The sequence below is a fragment of the Lissotriton helveticus genome, chromosome 9 (assembly GCF_964261635.1).
Source record: "Lissotriton helveticus chromosome 9, aLisHel1.1, whole genome shotgun sequence".
In the NCBI taxonomy this organism is placed as follows: domain Eukaryota; kingdom Metazoa; phylum Chordata; class Amphibia; order Caudata; family Salamandridae; genus Lissotriton; species Lissotriton helveticus.
This window is the reverse complement of record NC_136070.1, coordinates 865,656,664-865,677,481: the sequence shown is the minus strand read 5'-3', so window position 1 is coordinate 865,677,481 and position 20,818 is coordinate 865,656,664. Positions and strand designations below refer to the sequence as shown.

The 20,818-nt window shown below is 43.0% G+C and overlaps 1 long non-coding RNA gene across 1 annotated transcript in view; it reads right to left on the bottom strand.

Moving 5' to 3' along the window:
* Positions 1-272: 272 nt before the first annotated feature.
* LOC144783018 (uncharacterized) overlaps positions 273-20,818 on the bottom strand; it is a 621,918-nt gene continuing 601,372 nt past the window's right edge. The window contains exons 3-5 of the long non-coding RNA XR_013601364.1: positions 20,571-20,714; positions 14,588-14,760; positions 273-383 (exon numbers count right to left, since the gene is read on the bottom strand). This is a non-coding gene — a long non-coding RNA (uncharacterized LOC144783018). The remainder of the gene's footprint in view (positions 384-14,587; positions 14,761-20,570; positions 20,715-20,818) is intronic.

Genomic DNA, 20,818 nt, shown 5'->3' with positions numbered 1-20,818 from the left:
ATGGCATCCACCGACTGCTCACCGTAACAAGCTATTATTTTGCACTTGATGCAGTGCTGTTCCAAAAATCCACATTCAGGCCTTATATCCATCTGTTGTTGTGAAGTAGATGGTCCTGAGGTACTTGCTCCAGGTGCTGGTGGATGTAACGCAGCTCTGCTCATCTCGTCCCAAGCAAGATTTAGAGGGTGGATTGTCATGAGGTGTTTATTCATGCTAGCAGTGCCGCATGAATACTTTTTTTCACTGCCTCTAGACACTACTCTTTGACATATTTTGACTACAGTTTCTGGTCTCTGTTTTTTGGGTTCCTCCTGTAAGAATTCTTCTTCTGAAGATTCTTCCATCTGCTGCTGTTGTCCAGATGCCATTGTTCTTGAGAGCTGCAAAAAACACACCAAAGAAAAACAAAAAGGTTAAAGTTGGAGAAGAGATGCTTCTCTGAAGATAGTCCAAGAAGAATCATTAAAATGGGAGCGGTCCTTCAATACTTACACTGCGAAATGTTATGAACCAATCAAATCTTTCTTTTTGAGGTCACATGGGATCCTCGCACCCTGCTCTCACCAAGCACGCACCCAACGCGATTTCACGAAAATATATTTAAAAGTAATATAAGTTTATTTCAAGTACAAATATATTATTTTTATAAGTATCTTAGATAATCTCTTGCCCTAAAATGCATATTAAAGATACATAGAAAAAATTTCGCAGGAGTCACGCATCCAGCGCGCAGCAGCACGTATATGACGTCACGCGGGACCCGCCACCGTGCAAGCGTCACGTACTGTAATGCTCATGTGTCGCGAATGCGAGGGAGCAGGAGTCGCGGAACCGTCGCATACCTATCGTGCACATCTCGTAATGTTGATTGTAAATGACGTAACTGAAAAAACACGAAGCCGGCGCTCAACGTACCCGGATCCTTCACGACTTTTCTAGAATGGCGGCTAAAATACGCGTACCCATCGTGATAGGTACGCTTTGGGTGCGCAACTCCCCAAAAAAAATTGAAAAAAAAATTATAAAGAAAATAATTAAAATATATTAAATTAACCTGCTAAAGACACAGGGCGCTGCTGAGCTCTCACCTGTGGAGCCCAGATTTCCGCGGGGATCACCAGGGTCGCTGCACCAGCCTGCCTCCCGCCGCTGCACTCCCTGCCATCTCCAGTGCCGCCGCAGAGTGGAGAGCGGGACCAGGGGACTTCTAATCCCAGCACCCTCAGCGCCTGGTAGCCGCGCACCACACTATCGCGCCAGGAGGCGCATAAATATCAGCGCTACTCCCGGCAGAGCGGGGGAACCTGCTAAAGACACAGGGCGCTGCTGCGCTCTCACCTGTGGAGCCCAGATTGCCGCGGGGATCACCAGGGTCGCTGCACCAGCCTACCTCCCGCCGCTGCACTCCCTGCCATCTTGAGTGCCGCCGCAGAGTGGAGCGCGGGACCAGGGGACTCCAAATCCCAGCACCCTCAGCGCCCGGAAGCCGCGCACCACACTATTGCGCCAGGAGGCGCATAAATATCAGCGCTACCCCCGGCAGAGCGGGGGAACCTGCTAAAGACACAGGGCGCTGCTGCGCTCTCACCTGTGGAGCCCAGATTGCCGCGGGGATCACCAGGGTCGCTGCACCAGCCTGCCTCCCGCCGCTGCACTCCCTGCCATCTCGAGTGCCGCTGCAGAGTGGAGAGCGGGACCAGGGGACTCCAAATCCCAGAACCCTCAGCGCCCGGAAGCCGCGCACCACACTATCGCGCCAGGAGGCGCATAAATATCAGCCTACTCCCCGCATCGCGGGCGTGCGCGGGCAGCGCCGGGCTAAGCCCGGGCAAAGGGCGGGCCGTCTGAGGCCGTCAGCGGGCCGGATGAGGCTGGGCTGGGCCATATCCCTAACATCTTCTGCTACAAATGGGTAAGCGCAAGAAAGCCTCGTCCATGGACGAGGGCGGGAAAAACGCTAAGGTCCCAAGACACTCTAAATCCATCATGTCTTATCTATCCTCGGCAGTGGGGGCCCTGACGAAGCAGATTGCAAATGCCGAGTACGAACTGGGCCTGTCAATCCCTCCTCCGACAGATAGCACTCCATCTACCCCCACGGACTTGGGTGACATCATGCCTACTGATAATCCTCCTTTACCCCTGTATACAGTGGTGACAATTGTAAATCCTCCCCCCCCCATGCCCCATATCCAAGACAACCATCCCTAATTCGCCAGCCAGACATACAAAGACGAGCCACCAGCTAACCATGCAACCAGCAAGGCGAATGTTGGAGAATAATGTCAATAGGGCGAGCATATCTAGTTTATCAACTTACCCCATGGGAGATAAACTGGAGGCACTCTTCGTCGCCAGGATTAAACCCTTACTTGTTGGGATTGCGAAGGACATTGTGGACACACTAAATACCTGCCTAGAAGGACTCCTAAAGAAATGTGCCCTATTGATAGACTCGTTAACACCCATCCCCCTTGCTTAGATACACGTGATAGGGGGTTGTCCACTGAGGGAGAGGGGAGCATGGAGGTGTCCGGTAAGGGGGGCAATGGTAAAGGCACCGTGTGGGGTGTCGTAAATTGAGATCAGAGGGAATAGTGTTGGGGCTACTAAAACATCACGTCTAGTTAAGGAGGCAATTTCCTCAAACATGGAGGCCCATCTATGCCCTCAGCACCAGCTATGTACACCTGTTCTTAGGAAGGAAACCCCCAGCAAATATAAACTGAACCTACCACCCGAAGCATCCCCACTAGTTGCTGTCTTTATAGGGGTGCCCCCACTCAGGGAAGGCGAGGAGGAATCTACCCCGGACCTCATGGTTAAGGCTAACAGATGGTGCTCGGACACATGTTGTGGGGAGAATATCGCGGACATGATCATCTACGCAAGGAGGGTGGGTTGGATTGGTAAACAGCAGAAGACCACTCAAGGGGACTGTGTGGTCATTAATTTAAGCAGGGCTAACCTGGCGGATATACTCTTCTGGGATGGCTCTGCTACTTCATTAAGGGACCATCTGAGACCTGTCCCCTTGCGTTTTTTCTACCCACCCCCAGCCCGCACTATGCAAACTGGACGCATCTTGGGGATCAGGCTGGGCAGGAGGTCACTTCAAGGAGAGGGCAGCCCCCATGGGCACACATCCTTACAACTCCCAAGGCGACCAACTACTTCGTCAACTCGCCATGCCCGTGATCACCAGGGTGCCATCGAGGGTTGTGAGTTGGCCACGAATAACCGTTTCGCCCCCTGTCGGGTTTGGAGGATATAGACTGACTATCAGTCGATCCACCGCTCCCGATAGAGGAGGGAGGCAACACAAATGATGGGGTAGGGATGTGTAAAATGCTTAGCTGGAACGTGGCAGGAATTAGTTCCAAAAGAAATGATAGGGAGTGGACCAGATTTGTCTCTGGGCATAATGTCATCGCCCTACAAGAAACATGGGACACCACCTCTAACTTCTGGTTGGACGGGTTTACCAGCTTTGCTGTGGCTGCTACCCCTAGTAATGCTGGTAGAGCTAGGGGAGGCCTTTTAACCTTATTTTCTCTAGAACTTAAAGGGTCTAGAAGACAGACTAAAAACGCTTCCCCTAATATTCTTTTCGTAGAAAGGGAAATTAGTCCTACTAGGAGGACATTATACATACATTTTTATAATTCCTGGAATAGGGATACTGGCAATAATAATATCACCAGTTTAGATTCTGTTTTAATTTTAGTCAGTCGTAATATACATATCAATTTTGAATGCGTATTATTGGGCGATTTTAAGATTCACCCTTGCAAGCTCATGTGTGGTGCAAGTATTAAAGAGGGGGGAGTAGGACCTGAGGGACCTCACTTTGAGCACACCACATTAGGTGAGGAGCTGGAAGATCTTTTGGCCAATTTTAACCTTTTTGAACCCCTGCCCACTGAGGGGGTTCAAGAACACCTACCTTTAAGGGGACTGACCCTGGAACAATCATCGATTACATATTTGTTACCCCAGGTATCTTAAACAGGGTCAGCTCCTATTGTACAGTTCCCTCTCTCTATAGTGACCATAACCCTGTCATACTTGAGGTTGCCTGGGGAGATTTTATGGGGCCTAAGCCAGGGCTAGCAAAACCAGGACATATTTTATGCACAGTCGATCAGGGAAGAAGGCTTAAATGGGCAAAGGAGGTCCCGAAAAATTTCTATGCGGAAGTTTTCCCGAAAATCGAGGCCCACGTGGCGACATGCCAAAACTCAAACGCCTCAGACAGCGAAATCATAGGGGCCGTCCAAGCAATTTATGGTCAGGTCTCGCGGGATCTAACGGCTAAAACCAGGAAGGGAGTCTTTAACAAGGAGCACTGGTTTGACGCTACTTGTTCAAAAGCACATAAATCCTTAATGGCAGCCTTGAAGATAAAACCCAGGCCGAGGGCAGACATTGCCATATTGAGGAAGGAATACAAGCAAGCAGTCAAGACCAGACAGGACAAAATTAAGACCGAAGCCTGAGAGAATCTTCTTTCCACGGCCGTCCTGCGGGACAGCAGGCAATTTTGGGCCATAATCAACCAGTCCTTCTTCTCTGATTCAGCCAATGCCGTCATGGATTGTGTTATCCCCGACGACAGATGGTTGGCTCATTTTAGAACAGTGTATGGAGACAACGAGACGGAATGTCAAGCATGTCACCTGGCGGTCCCGGAAGCACCCCCCATTTGTTTTACGAGGGCAGAGGTCGAGAAAACTATTCTGGCCACCACCAAGAACAAGGCACCTGGCCCTGATGGGGTGCCTGCCGACTTTTACATACACTCACCCAAGCTATGGGCGGGAGTTCTGGCCAATGTCTTCACCGCCGCAAATGGCAACCCTCTACCAACCACCTGGGTAACTTTCACCATCGTCCCCATTTTTAAGAAGGGCCAGCGTGATGACCCCGGGTGCTACAGGCCCATATCGCTCTTGGACTCTGCAGTTAAGATCTTAGGCAGAGTCCTTTTGGTCAAGCTGAGGGATAGTGTTGAGAGCTGCGGGGGGCTAGCCAACATTCAATATGGGTTTAGGGAGAGGAGAGGAACGGTAGAGCAATGCTCCAACTTACATCTGCTGATCTCGAAATATACGGTGGCCAAGAAGGGGTCTTTATTCCTAGCGTTTATGGACCTCTCCGCGGCCTTCGATCTGGTGAACAGGTCTAAGTTGTGGGCCACCCTCCTGAGGATGGGGATAGATGAGGCACTGGTTAGGTATATGGCTTCACTTCACCAAGAGCTATTTGCAGTGGTGCGGGTTACCAACGAGGGAAGGTGCACGCCCCGTTTTAATTCTATGCGCGGGGTCAGGCAGGGTTGTATATTGGCCCCACTGCTCTTCACTATTTACATTAATGGCTTGGGCGCCTACCTGGAAGACGTGGAGGGAGACGTTTCGCGTGCAGGAGTAGCTAAGATACCCGCCCTCCTGTACGCGGACGACGCGGTGCTGATAGCTCGCACTGGTGTCTGTCTTCAACGTCTTCTGGATGCCTTTGGCACATTTATGGACCACCTGGGTCTAAAAATAAACACGAACAAATCACACACTATGGTCGTTGGGCGCCAAAGAAATAAGGGGATATCTAAAACCTTTGAATGCAAAGGTGAGGTTGTCACCAGAGTCCCGACTTTTCCCTACCTGGGGGTCCTTTTTGATGAAAGGGGCTCTTGGGGACCCCAGGTTAGGGCTAAGAGCCTGGCGGTGACTAGATCAACAGCAGCCCTCATGGGCTTTGCAAATAGGTTGGGCGCCAGGCCGATGGAAGCCCTTTTAAAGATTTATAACAGAAAATCTGTTGCACTGGCTTTATATGGTTCACCCCTTTGGGGTTATGTAAATCTTGAACCGATACAGAAGGCGGAAAACAGATTTTTACGTTCCCTTTTGTCTGTCCTACAGTCCACACCGACTTTTTCTACACATATGGAGGTGGGCTTGGATTTCGTCACTGATAGACTGAACATGGCACCTTTGATCTTTTGGCTAAAGACGTGGCTCAATGAGGAATTATCCATTAATCATAAGATCATGACTGATGTCATGTCTCTAGACCACTTTAAAAGGGTGCCATGGTTGGCTTACCTGATGAAGTCTGTTACAGATCTAGGACGCCCGGAACTCTTTACATCCCCTATGGACATCAAGAAACAGGATGTAGACACAATCAAGAAGCAGTTCATGAGCAGGGCAAGAGTGGGGCGGGAGGAAAGGGAACTGCATAAACCGGCAGTGAGGAAACATTATCTGCTGGTAAATTCCACTGCACTAGCACCTTTCCTTAGTTTTGTTACAAAGCCATTTCATAGGTTTCTCCTGACCAAGCTTAGGTTTAACCTGATACATTTTTATTTGGGTAACTTTAAAACTTGGGAAAAACCAGATTTAGCCCCCCCCCCCCGTTGCTGTGATAACTTTTCTGTTCAAGATACCATGCATATTGTTATATTTTGTGGCCTCTTTTTGGAGCCTAGGAAAACATATCTGTTGCCTGTTTTAAAGGAGGCTGGCTTCTCGCAGGTGAGACCAGCCCTGCTCTATCTCCAATCACTGAACAATATTCGTATTACAATTCGCATGGCAAACTTCCTGGTGGCGGCAGCTAGAACTAAAAAATGCAACATAGTAATGGGCCCGCCCAAATGAGGTTTATTTTTAAACCTTGTATAAAAATGTATTAATTCGCTTTTTTATATATAGCTTGGGAAAAGAACCTCATTATACGCACTGATTTGTATGATATTGTAAATAGCTTTTTATCTGTATATAAATGCTTTTATTTCTTTGTATGATTTTTAACTAAATCGAATAAAGATTCTTGACTGACTGACTAAATTAAAAAAATAAAACAAAAATAGTAAACCATATTTTAGTTTGAAATTTTTTTAAACATTATTTTTTCAATTTTCATAAAAAATACATAATGTTATTTAATGAATAAAATATTTAAAAAATAAACATTTAAAAAAGGGTAGAAAATCAGTACCAAAAAATAGATAGAACTATTACTATACTTAAAAATTATCATTTATAAAACTTTTGAAATTTACTGAAAAAAACATAGCTTTCAGAAACATTTTAGTTAGAAATTAGCATTGAAAAAAAACCTTTGAAATTCACTGAAAGAAACATAGGTTTCCGGGGCGTTATAGTTAGGAATTAGCATTTAAAACACCTTTGAAATTCACTGAAAAAAACAGAGGTTTCAGCCTCTTTATAATTAGCAATTAGCATTTTAAAAAAACATAGGTTTCGGGGCGTTATAGTTAGCTGGACATTTCACTCGTACAAAACCATAGAAATTCTCCCGTTATATTTAGTTCAGCTAACTATAACTCACGCGTCCGCAATGCACTGCTGATGACGTCACATATTACATCACTCATGACATGGTCAGTGGCACTCATGACATCACTGATTACATCTCAAATGACATTACTGATGACATCACTGATGACATCATCCTTGTGATAGGGTGGCAAACCTCATCTCACCCTAATACAACATTTGATACACACAATCAAAAATACAAACTAACATTTTCAAAACAATGGACATACCAATACCAGTTACAACACACCTATTCAGTAATTCCAAGATCTACACACACATCCACTCATTCACCAACAGTCCTATACAGTCACTACTACACATGTACTCACTGATCATATCTACTCATACACCTATATATTCTGTTACACACCGCCACTCGTCCATAGAGTTACTCACACACATAGTCACACATGCAAACAAAGTATCAAACATCATTTTACTTGCATATACAGATATACACACACCAACACACTTACTACTACAGAAACTTACATATACTTACTGCCTTAAATAATCACTTATAAAAACACATTCTTATTTATACAGGAACTCTTCCAATCTCTCACTCTCACATATACTCACTTATATACACAAATACTGACATATACTAGTTTAAAACATATGTAATTACTTATTAAGACACTATTGAGATAGTCATTCACTCACTAACACAACCATACACACACTCATCCACCCACACAGTCCTGCACAGATACTGTCTTCAACACATACAAACAGTGACTCACTTATTCATGCACCTATGCACTAAGTAATACCCCCAGCGAACCACACAGACACTCACACACTCATACTGATACTCAAAAACCAACTAATAACCCATATAGACACTCATGTAGCTACTCACCAATCCATGCAGGCATTTATACACAAAGTGAGAGACAGATACAGATATTTACATATTTAAACATTACTCACTAACCGATGTATTCACTAAGAAACACTTAATCAGTCAGTTATACAATCAATTTTACAAAACAAATCACCCATTTATACACTTACATACCCATGTATTCTTCCATTGACCTTGAGATATACATATAAAAAACATATTTAGTTTTCAGAAAAACACACATTCACTGGATGATGTCATCAGTGATGTCATTTGAGATGTCATCAGTGATGTCATGAGTGATGTCACTGACCATGTAATGAGTGATGTAATATGTGACAAGATTTCACTGAGTCACTTTTAGGCAGCAATTGCGTCAAAACCTTACGCCTGCTTGAAGCAGGCGTAAGAAGTGAGGCAGCATATTAGAAATAGGCATTCCAAATCATTGCTGGAGTTGCGTTGTGCTTGCGACACGATTCCAGCAATATGTTGCCTTTTCTGCAATAGATGCATCACGAATGTTTCAATCTTTGCGCCACGGTGCACCACATTGTAAATGCAACACATCCATGGTGGCGCAAGAGTTTTTTTACGTGACGTAAATTAACTGGCGCATCTCTGCTGATAGGCAGAGATGCATCAGTTCTTATATATCTGCCCCCAGGTTTTTCCTGGTATTATTTTTGGGGCTGCCTCCTATTTACGCTGCCCTTGTAAATGGGGGCAGCGTAAAAAAAATGGGTGTTGTGGTGGAACACCCACCGCAACACTCACTGCCCACCACTTTCATGCTAAGCATGGCGTGAAAGGGGGCCTTATATACAATGCAGCATTAAGCCGCATTAAGTGGCTTAACGCTGTCTTGTAAAGAAGGTGCGGCCCCTATCGCCACCAGAACGTCACTGAAAGTGACCTTGTGAAGGCGATAGGGGCTTGTACATGTGTCCCCGCGCGTGGTGACAAGGTTAGCACAAGTTTTAGATAGTAGACTTTTGTTGACAGAAAACATTGAGGTTGGTTCCATGGTGTGACGTATTATTACCGTGGTGTCTTGATTTTCCCAGATTTTGAAGATTTATTTTAGGCGATTATTTCATTGCATACCGTATTTCAGGTGTTTCCTTTTATTCCATATTCATTTATTACTGTATTCGTCATTTTTCGTTTTGTATAGTGTTTTATGCAGCACATTAAAACCTAAATTGCACTGCCATTGCATACATGGTATGAAAATAATTAAAAATACAAGCAGTGAATCAAAATACATGGATGTGTAAAAACGTGTGGTGTTTGGGTTACGACTCCTTTTTGTCCGAAAGAACAAAGCTAAATGAGCCCATAAGTGATGTTTTTGCATAAAGATGGTTTTATATTTCACTCTGAGCCTTTGTTCCCTTGTAGCACAAGACCTAGGACCTTTCGGTGTGAAAAGGTAGCCACTTTATACATACCGCGAGGATTGCTGTTTATTATGCTGTCAAGCCAGCACCTTTTACGAGCACTAAAATAGAAAAAAGGAAATTGCAGTGCGCGGTAATAACTTCCTTTAAATGTACAATGTCCTTATTCCTTCGGTGTATAATCATTAAATTGTAGGTGGGCTGAGTAAATAGTTTGATCAGTGCATTGGAGGGAAATGACTGTTTTTTACACATTATCCCGGCAGTGCTGCCTTGCTCAGATTCATGCCCCTGTTTATTAGCGCAATAATAATTCATCTTGCGCATTAATGTGCTTTTATATCAAGGATAAATGCCCAGTGCGATACAATACGCCAGGTATTTTTCATGTTCGTTTTGGCCTGCATCATTTGGAAGGCCTTGACAAAACTGAGAGGTAATATTGACTGGATGCCGGCATCATTTCACAAATGTAATAAAGCTGCTGCCAAGTTCAATATCGCAAGCATTTTCAATTATGATTTTAATTTTATTTTCCTACCTTGCAGCAGAGCTATAAGCAGCCGGGGAGGCTTTAGTCAATAGGCTGTTTTTTAAGAAGGTGCATTTCTGTCAGGGAATAATTTTCCAAGTTTGAATATTCCTAGATGGGTTATTTTATTGCTCTATAAACAAGTTTTTGGAATTGATTGACAAATAATACAATTAATAGTTATTTAACAAATTTTCAAATTAATTTGTTTATGCCTTTTTACTTGAATATGGATGGATGTTTGATGTTGGAAACCATCAATTCCTCATCCCCTATACACTTATGCGATTGTGACATAAACATTGTCCAATGGAAGTTTTCTCCCAGAGAGAACAGATTTGGAATGTGCTTTACCTTTAATCTCTAGCAGAACAAGGATCTGCTATGATATAAAAGGCGATTAGAAAAGCAAAAAGGCTGGGTCTGACTGGTATTTGTAGAAAACACATATTTTAACTGAAGTTTTACACGTGGGAATTCACACAGAAAATTACTCCTGCTGGTGGAAATCCTTGTTTCTAATTTTGAAGAATGTATTGTTACAAGGATTGCTCTGTCTGGATACAACTGGGAAAAATTTGCTATGAAAAATTGGAATAGTGCGTGTGGGAGACAGGGGCATGTTTCCCTATAGTAACTCGGACACAAATACCTGTGAATTTAAGGTAATATTGTAGCTTCCATGTGCAAACTGCATTCCACAAAGGCCTGCTACTGACATACTATGCAGAAAACTTGAGTTCAACTCCTGTTAGGGTTGACAGACTTAAAAGTGGAATTGTGGAATGCTGATTACACGTAAATCCTGAAGGACTTTTTTTCTATCTTCAATATTACCATGTATCATTTGATTATGGTTTGTTTTTGTCAAATGCAGTTTTCTCTTGATTGTTCTTTTGTGCCTATAGGTTATTCTTTTGATGGTAGGTCTGAGCATTTTCAATGCTAGTTTGTGATTGTGTATATTTCGTTATGTTCGAGAATGTGTTAAAATGCATTATTTGAGTGTTTTTATGAACCTATAAAGATAGAGGAGATTTTATTGTGCCTTTATGTATTGTTATATTTATTTATTGCAACATGCACTAATAGCCAGGGGCAGGTTATCCATATGAGCGGAGGAGCTTTCCCCCACAAGCCCCAGAGGTGAAAAATAAAACGGTAATAAAGTTTATTTATTACTGTTTTATCTCTCAGCAACCTGGTAACCCTGGACATAGAAAGCCTCTATACCTGCATACCACAGGATGACACCATCAGTGATGGGGCCACTTTGGAGTCTAGTCCTTGGGATTACGTTACACCCAAAGAATTTGTAGTTTCATGCGCTACCCTTGCCCTGAAGAAAAATTTCTTCGAATATAAGGGAGATCTCTATTTACAATCCACGGGCGCTTCGATGGGCAGCACTTTTGCCCCCAGTGTTGCCGGGTTGTATGTATACGACTTTGAATGCAAACACATTCTATCTGATCTTAACCCTTATCTTTCCTATGTAACCTTTTGGAGAAGGTACATAGATGATGTGCTCATCATCTGGCAGGATACTGAGGACACGCTTCCTGAGTTCTTCAACTGGATTAACACGTGTGACTCCAACTTGAAATTTACCAACTTTTACAAAGAGGATGAAATGGTTTTTGACGTAGTCATCACAAAAGCTGGAAAAAATTACAAATCTGAACGCATCACAAACCAACGGCTAAAAACAATCTGCTACATTTTAGGAGCTAGCACCCACGTCCTTTACGAGAAAACCTTCAGTTTGGAAAGTATTTGCGGCTGCGACAAAATTTCAGGTAGGTCTCAGTTTTTAAGGACCAAGCAGGTGAACTGACTGAGAAGCTAAGGAATCGGGGCTACCCAGACAGGATTCTTAAGAAGAGCTGCAAAAGGGCTCGGAATCAAAACAGGGAAGCACTCCTTGAAGAGAATGAGACTAGAAGCTCAGAAACTACACCTCTCACTTGCGTGACTACCTTCAATGCAGCCTCCAATGCAGTCAGCAAGTTCCTAAGAAGACATTGGAGAATTCTTGAGAGTAACAACCATCAATGGGCAAAACCCCTCTTTTCCTACAAGAGGGCAAGAAGCCTTAAGGACACACTGGTGCATACTCGTCCGAAGGCACAGGACAGAGATCAGGACCAACGATCCTAAATGCGTGGGGCCTATGGCCTATGGTAGGACATTTTCTCTGCAGTTCCTGCAGCGTCTGCCATCTAATGTCAACAAGTAAACAACTTTCTTTGGAACCTGGAAAACAATGGTATTACAAAAGTCCCACACGAATTGCAATTCCACTAACGTGGTATACCTAATTACTTGCCCATGCAGGCTTAGGTACGTGGGCATGACGACAAGGAAAGTTAAGCAACAAATATGCGAACATCTCAGTAACATCCTTTGTCGCGAAAACAGCACAAAACTGACAGACCATTTTCTGCTTCTGAATCACACTACCAATGATTTTAACTGGACCAATATCGAACAGTTGAAAACTGGGCTAATGACACAACAGTCTCTTTTTGAGAAGGAGCAGCCGTGGATCTACCATCTGTCCACACACCGCACAGGACTCAATGATAATATCCCATGAGGCACTGTTCTCAGACTTTAACCCCCTTTTTTATCAGCTCTCTGAAGAACTTTTTCTCAAAGCATTGTTTCTTATCATCCACCCAGTCTCTATGGTTCTATTGTGCTCTTTTTACTGTATATAGATGGGAATGACTAGTGCTTGCCCAAGTAGCATGCACCACAATAGGGCTCTATTTTGATCCAACACCTCTATGTTTCATTACTACTTAGGGGCGGTTTCTTTATGCAAACCCAGCATCTCTCTTCCCTTTTTTTAAAATGTAATTCATCACGATGCATTGCCATTGATACTGTATTCATAATGACAGGCATTACCCCCCTAGATCTCTCAACATCTCACGGGGCAAGAAATAATTTGCTATCCTCCTTAATTAGGCATCCCCACTAGAGCGTGTCTTCTTTTCAAGAATGCAATCTGAGGTCTGGTTTTATATGTTTTTTCGGAGCATGCTCAAACTCATTTGACATCTTTATTATGAGCGTGAGATACTTCAATGTCTGCATAAAGTTTTTTCAGTTTCAAACTCTAGGTAGGCAGCGTTCTAGTTGCCACACTGATGCAGCCAAACACTGCACGTCACACGCAGCATGACGGTGTCACATGATCACGAACGGGCTTTTCTAGCCTGGAAGTGCCGATACTCTGCAATATCTGGGCCAAGGCAGACACCGTGAGGTTTACAGCGGGAGTGTGCAAGCTTAGAAGTAAGTGTTCCGGGGGTGGGCAATGTTACTAGACCAATTCCCTACGGGTAAACTTACTTCCGACAAACTCTCCTACTTTCAGACCCTAACAGCACACGCCTCCCCTCCCCTTGGACCCATGCTCTCAAGTAAGCGAACTTCTCCTATGCTGTTGCTCTTCTTACATGCACTTCTTTTTTTCTGCCCGAGTGCTGATCACAACACAATGGCATGGCAGTTTTAATGTGCACTTTTATGTTTATCGCCATTATAACTTTCGAGCAATTACTAACATTGAAAATTTACACAATAGAACATAAGCTACACTGGTTTTTTTCTACACGGATTTAAACATGTAAATGAGACACCTCCAGGGAACTACTATGCATGGAGAGGATGTACTAACAGAACAACAAAGTGAACACTTGTGTCTGTGTGTTTTCTGACTCTATGAGACAGCGAAATTAGAATGCCTCATTTTTCACAAAACGTGATCACAAATGTGTATGATCTGGATGCCTGTTATTCAGTTGACCACTGATATGTTTGGACTATTATATGTGTGTCCTGTTGATTTTCTATTACAGGCTCCAGTGGTCTAGGATTTTCCAGGAGGCCACACTGTTCCACTAGACATTTTATCTTCTCCTTCCCGTTTGGTACATCAATAGGAGATTGGGAAGGGAGGGTAGTCATATTGCAGGAAATACAACCATGCATAAAAGCTGTACAGTGATGTGTATTAAGAAGGATGCAAAGCCTTTCTGATGCAATTGTATAGATACATGTTAAATATGGGTTGATATATACTGTTAGGGTTTGTGCACAGCAAAGAGCATGTCCCCTCTTATTGCACTAGTGGTCTCTGTAATAGCTCTCTTTAAACATACTATTGAAAGCCTTTCTTGTTATCACAGCCCCTCCCTAAGACTTCTATGTATGTTGTTCAATGTATTCACAAGTTTGGACATTGCTGTCTTGTTTGCACATTGGACCTTGCTTTTACCAAGGCTTATTTAGAGCACTCCTCCCTAGGCCATGTGTTACTTCAACTCATTAGCCTAATAACTGAAGCTCTGCACACCTGCTTGTGAGAACCACACCCAGTTCTTCGAACCACACCCAGCCCTGTATATAAAAGGAAGCCCCTGAGCCTCACCCAGTGCTTGTGCTCGTCTACCTCCCACTTTCCTGCGAACTGATCCTTCTGCGCTGGCACTCCTGCTCTCTCCAGACCTTCATTGGCTTCAACTGGCGTGGCTGCTGGCTCTTCCTTCTTCTGGTTTCCGGATCCTTCTTGCCTCAGCCCCTCTTCTGTCCACTGCAATCGACCTGCAAAAGAGAAAGAGGACAAGGTTAGACTGATCAGTATCCCTTTTCAGCAACAAGTGCAAAACTTTTTATTACCTGAAAGAACTTTGTCGGCGATTTCTGGATTCATGTAAAGACAATTTGGAACAAGATATCTCCCACGAACTTTGTGGTTCAAACCCTTTGTTACAAGAATACTTTGTGGAACTTTGTGAAATAAACCTTGTTTTACTTGGAACTTTTTAAGAATCGAACAGAGGAAACCATTGACAGCAAGGCAAACAGTAAATCAAGGACTTGCACAAATTACCTGCTGTACTTTGATGTAAAAGTACAGTATTTGTTTTATAAAAAGTCTGGAAATGTGTGAAAAGTGAGTTTGCTATTAAGAATGTAGGCTTTAGTTAAATTAAGGTGAATGTTAGATGTTGGTAATTCTGATAATGATATTCGTTTGATTTTACAGAAGTTTTACAGTAATAGAAAGCACATCCCAGTACAGTAACACATTCCAAACCTGGAAGCTAAAGACCAGGATACAAGAGGTACTTTTAGAAGAGAATTTCTAAATAGATTAAGGGTTAGTCAGGAACACATTTAGGGATAGGTTGCACTTATCTGTTCTTTGTTTATGTTTCATTAGGCACCAGTTTCTACAGAAGTCAGAGAGGGCCGCAGATTTTAGCAGCACTTCTACAGTGGAAATGCAAGAACGGTGTTGTTTCTCTTTTTTTATTTTATCCACTTCCCCCCTTCCCTTGAGCTTCTGGTTCTTAGTGCACTGTTTAAAACTAGTGTGCTGAAATAAGCAGTTTCAGGGTGGGGTTGGACTGTCTGCAACCTCCATCAGAACTGAACAGAAACTCAGGTGAGCTGGGCTTTGACAGAAGCACAAGCCTTTAAAATATTCAGTTCTGTTGGACGATGAATACCGGGGAAGAAACAGAGGGCATTGACGCCACAGATATGGCACAGGCCCTAAACAAGGACCTGGCCCATAATGATTCAGTGTCTGGCATCTTGCAACATATGCAAGAGGAAATAGAGAAATTAAAGTTGTAAAACACCTTTTTAAAACAGGATTTAAGCAGGTATAAACCTAGGAAATCCCAGTGGAACACAGCTTTTACGCCTTTGTTTAAAACCTCCTCAGAGACAGGGGCGCGAGCAAAACATACAACTTTCCCTCCCCCAGTTGAGGTTACTGTAAATGTTCCTAATGCTGTGCCTTTAGCAGCACCTGAACGTTTTCACGGAGATAGTAACAAATTCCATGTTTTTATCAATCAATGTCAATTACACTTCATTTGTAAAACACAACAGTTCCCTACTGATGCTACGAAAGTGGCATTCGTCTTGTCTTATTTGGGCGGTACAGCAGACAATTGGTCAATTCCTTTCGTGGATAGAGATGATCCCATCCTCCATAATTGGAATCAATTTAAACGTACTAAGACCAGCCTTTTTGCAAAACACACTTTTATGCAGGCAAGTGATAATGCGCTTTTAAATCTTAAACAAGGTAACAAGGATTTATTGACCTATCTCACTAGTTTTAATCGTTTACTCACCGAGACACGTTGGCCAGAAGAAAAGCGTGTCTCCCTTTTTTATAAAGGTTTGAGAGACGAGTTAAAAGATGCGCTGGCTCATATCGTTGATTTGTCAGAAGACTATTCTGACTTTGTAGATTTAGTCGTGAAATTGGAACACAGACTAGGAGAAAGAAAGGGAGATAAATCCAAACTGGAATCGCGGTTAACTTTTATTAGACATGAGAAGAAAGACACAGATAATAAACTCCCTGAACCTGAGCTTATGCAAATAGGAACACTCAGAGGTCCACTCACGTCAGAGGAAAAAGAAAGAAGGAGAAAACTTCAATTATGTTTATATTGTGGCAAGGCAGGACATTTTGCCAGAGAATGTCCAGTAAAACCTAAAACTTCACGAAAGGGTACTGTTTCCTCTATCTCCTCAACTGAGTCGGGAAACGATTAAGCTCGACAAGGGGGGAGGTTACTTGTTCGAGAAAACATCCTAATCAAACCTCTAATTCTGCAACCTTCATGGTACCGCACATACCTAGACATTTCATAATTCAGATCTTTTTAATTGTTACTACCCAGGTTAGACATTCTCTCCCTGTCCTACTGGATTCAGGAGCACCAGGAAATTTTGTGGATAATAAGTTAGCTAACACATTAGGTCTTCCTATTTGCCTAAAGCCTTGTCCAGAAGCAGTATGTGCAGTGGATTGGTCAGAATTGACCTCTGCATTAATCACAAAACAAACAAGTCCCCTTGTCATGGTCTGTCAAAACGGGCACACAGAGATGATTAGCTTTGATCTGATAGATACCCCTAATTTTGGCTTGATTCTCGGGGTACCCTGGTTAACAATTCATAACCCAAAAATTGATTGGGTGAACAGAACAGTAACTTTGGATTCCTCATTCTGTAGAACCAATTGCTATCAAGAAGCAGGTTCAGAACAGAGCACAGTAATACACTGTGCTAGTGTTACACAAGACAAACTAAGTCTCCCTCCTAAATATTCTGACTTTAAAGACGTTTTTGATCCAGTGAAGGCTAGTGTGTTGCCCCCACATCGGTCATATGACTGCCGTATAGATCTTATCCCAGGGGCCCCTTTACCTAATAACAGAGTATATGCTTTGACTGACGAAGAGACCAAATATTTAAGAACCTACCTAGACGACCTACTACAGTCTGGGTTCATTCGACATTCCACATCTCCGGTGTCATCTCCACTTTTTTTATCCCGAAGCCGGATAAATCTCTGCGTGCGTGTATCGACTATAGAGGACTAAATAAGGCTACAATAAAAAATAAATATCCTCTTCCTCTAATACCTGTGTTGTTGGATCAATTAAGACATTCTACTGTATACACTAAACTAGATCTGCGGGGAGCTTACCACCTGGTCCGAATAAAAGAGCGGGATGAGTGGAAGACAGCTTTCAAGACAAAGTTTGGTCTATTTGAATACACAGTAATGCCCTTTGGGTTGTGTAATGCCCCTGCGGCCTTTCAATTCTTTATAAATGAGGTCCTACACGAATTCCTGGACGTTTGTGTCATAGTGTACATAGATGACATCCTCATTTACTCTAAGAACCCGGAAGAACATACCCAACATGTTCGTGCAGTATTATCAAAGTTAAAAGAAAATCATCTCTTTGCTAAACTAGAAAAATTTACTTCTAATGTCAGCAAAGTGGACTTTTTAGGATACGGCCTGTCACCTCAAGGAATAATTATGGATGAAAAGAAAATTAGTGCTATTACTGATTGGCCAGAACCATCATCTGTGAAGGATGTTCAGAAATTTCTGGGTTTCGCCAATTTTTATAGGAGGTTTATTTCTCATTTTACAGACATTGCAGCCCCAATAACCACCTTGTTGCGGAAAGGGCAACGATTCCTTTGGTCTGATGAGGCGGCACACGCCTTTCAACTTCTGAAACAAAAGTTTACTTCAGCCCCAATTCTGAAACATCCTGATCCTGACTTGCCATTTTTTGTTGAAGCGGATGCTTCACAAGTAGCTTTAGGAGGAGTTCTCTCTCAACGAGATGCAGTAGATGGCCAATTACATCCTATAGCCTTCTATTCCAAAAAGTTATTACCAGCTGAACAAAATTACACTGTGGCTGAAAGAGAACTATTAGCTATCAAAGTAGCCTTTTATGAATGGAGGCACCATTTAATTGGAGCCAAGTACCCTGTTACCATCTTTTCTGACCATAAGAACCTACAGTTTTTTGGATCACTAAAAGCATTAACTCCACGTCAGATGCTCTGGTTAAATTTTTTTAGTACATTTCACTTCGTTATAACCTATAGACCAGGTGCACAACAAATTCAATCTGATGTGTTATCTAGATACGGACATACCTCAGACATGAAACAAGACAAAATAGGAGAACCCATTATTCCTCCCCAAAAACTTTTGGCACCAGTACAACAGAAGGATTTCATCACAGATCTATATAATGCACACATGCAAATAGCACCTCAAGATTGGTTAAAGGATTCCCATAACTCAATACAACGAGGTTTATTGTATCACGACAACATGCTGTTAGTGCCCACCACAGAATTACAAACACAGGTGATAATATGGCATCACGCCTCACCATTGGCAGGTCATCCTGGCTGGGTAAAAACCCTGGAAAATGTGCAAAAACACTTTTGGTGGGATAATATGAGCAAGGACATTAAGGAATTTGTCACTACCTGTCCAGTTTGTGCAAGACATAAATCTTCTCATAAGGCCCCTGACGGTTTGTTAATACCAATGCCATCACCCAAACAACCTTGGCACACTGTGAGTGTAGACTTTATTGTAGGTTTACCACCAGTAAAATCCTTCACAACATTGTTATTGATAGTGGATTTTTTGTCTATAATGGCACATTTTGTACCATTACAGAAATTGCCAACTGCGGTAGAATTTGCCGATATTTTCGTAAGAGAAATATTTGCGTTTACATGGTTTGCCAAGTAAAGTGGTGTCAGACCGAAGTAGCCAGTTCAACTCTAGATTTTGGAAAAAATTATGCGAAAAACTGAAAATAGATGTGGCATTATCTACTGCTTTCCATCCAGAAACAGATGGACAAACTGAACGACTGAACCAAACCTTACTTCAAACGCTACATTGTTTATTCCTGATTAATCTAGTGAATGGTTGGAAGCTCTCCCTGTAGCGGAGTTTGTTTATAATAATACTGAGCATGCAGCTCTACTTTGCTCACCATTCTATTTCATGCAGGGGTATCATCCAAGAGCTATACCCATTTTATTAGAAGATTCCCTGTTGCCTACAGTAACAGATAGACTAACGAGATTAGGTGACATATAAGACAAGGCCAGGAAACATTTATTAAAGTACAAAGAAAGCATGAAAAGACAGGCAGACAAACATAGATCTGAGGCCCCAATGTATACAATCGGTGACAAAGTATGGCTCTCCACAAAGAACCTAAATATAGAGGGAGCCCGAAAGCTGCAACCACGTTTCATTGGACCCTTTAGTATAACTGCCATAGTAAACCCGGTAACAGTAAAATTGGACTTACCAAAAGAATACCCAGTACATGCTACATTCCATGTGTCCTTGCTTAAGCCGTACAACCCAAATACCCGACCCGAACCAAAACCTCCACCCATACCAATTAAGGGAAATCTAGAATATGAAGTGAAAAGCATAAAAGACGCAAAAAGAATTCATGGACGTCTGTTTTATTTAGTAGAATGGAAAGGATATGAGGAAACTGAGAATTCATGGGAACCAGCGTCCTATGTACATGCCCCACGCTTGATTAGACAGTTTTCTCTAAAAAATCCAGGGAAACCCCGTCCAGTAGGAGGGCCTTTGAAGGGGCGACTGTTAGGGTTTGTGCACAGCAAAGAGCATGTCCCTTCTCATTGCACATTGCACATTGCACTAGTGGTCTCTGTAATAGCTCTCTTTAAACATACTATTGAAAGCCTTTCTTGTTATCGCAGCCCCTCCCTAAGACTTCTATGTATGTTGCTCAATGTATTCACAAGTTTGGACATTGCTGTCTTGTTTGCACATTGGACCTTGCTTTTACCAAGGCTTATTTAGAGCACTCCTCCCTCGGCCATGTGTTACTTCAACTCATTAGCATAATACCTGAAGCTCTGCACACCTGCTTGTGAGAACCACACCCAGTTCTTCGACCCACACCCAGCTCTTCGAACCACACTCAGCCCTGTCTATAAAAGGCAGACCCTGAGCCTCACCCAGTGCTTGTGCTCGTCTACCTCCCACTTACCTGAGAACAGATCCTTCGACGCTGGCACTCCTGCTCTCTCCAGACCTTCATTGGCTTCAACGGGCGTGGCTGCTGGCTCCTCCTTCTTCTGGTCTCCGGCTCCTTCTTGCCTCAGCCCCTCTTCTGTCCACTGCAATCGACCTGCTAAAGAGAAAGAGGACAAGGTTAGACTGATCAGTATCCCTTTTCAGCAACAAGTAAGTGCAAAACTTTTCATTACCTGAAAGAACTTTGTCGGCGATTTCTGG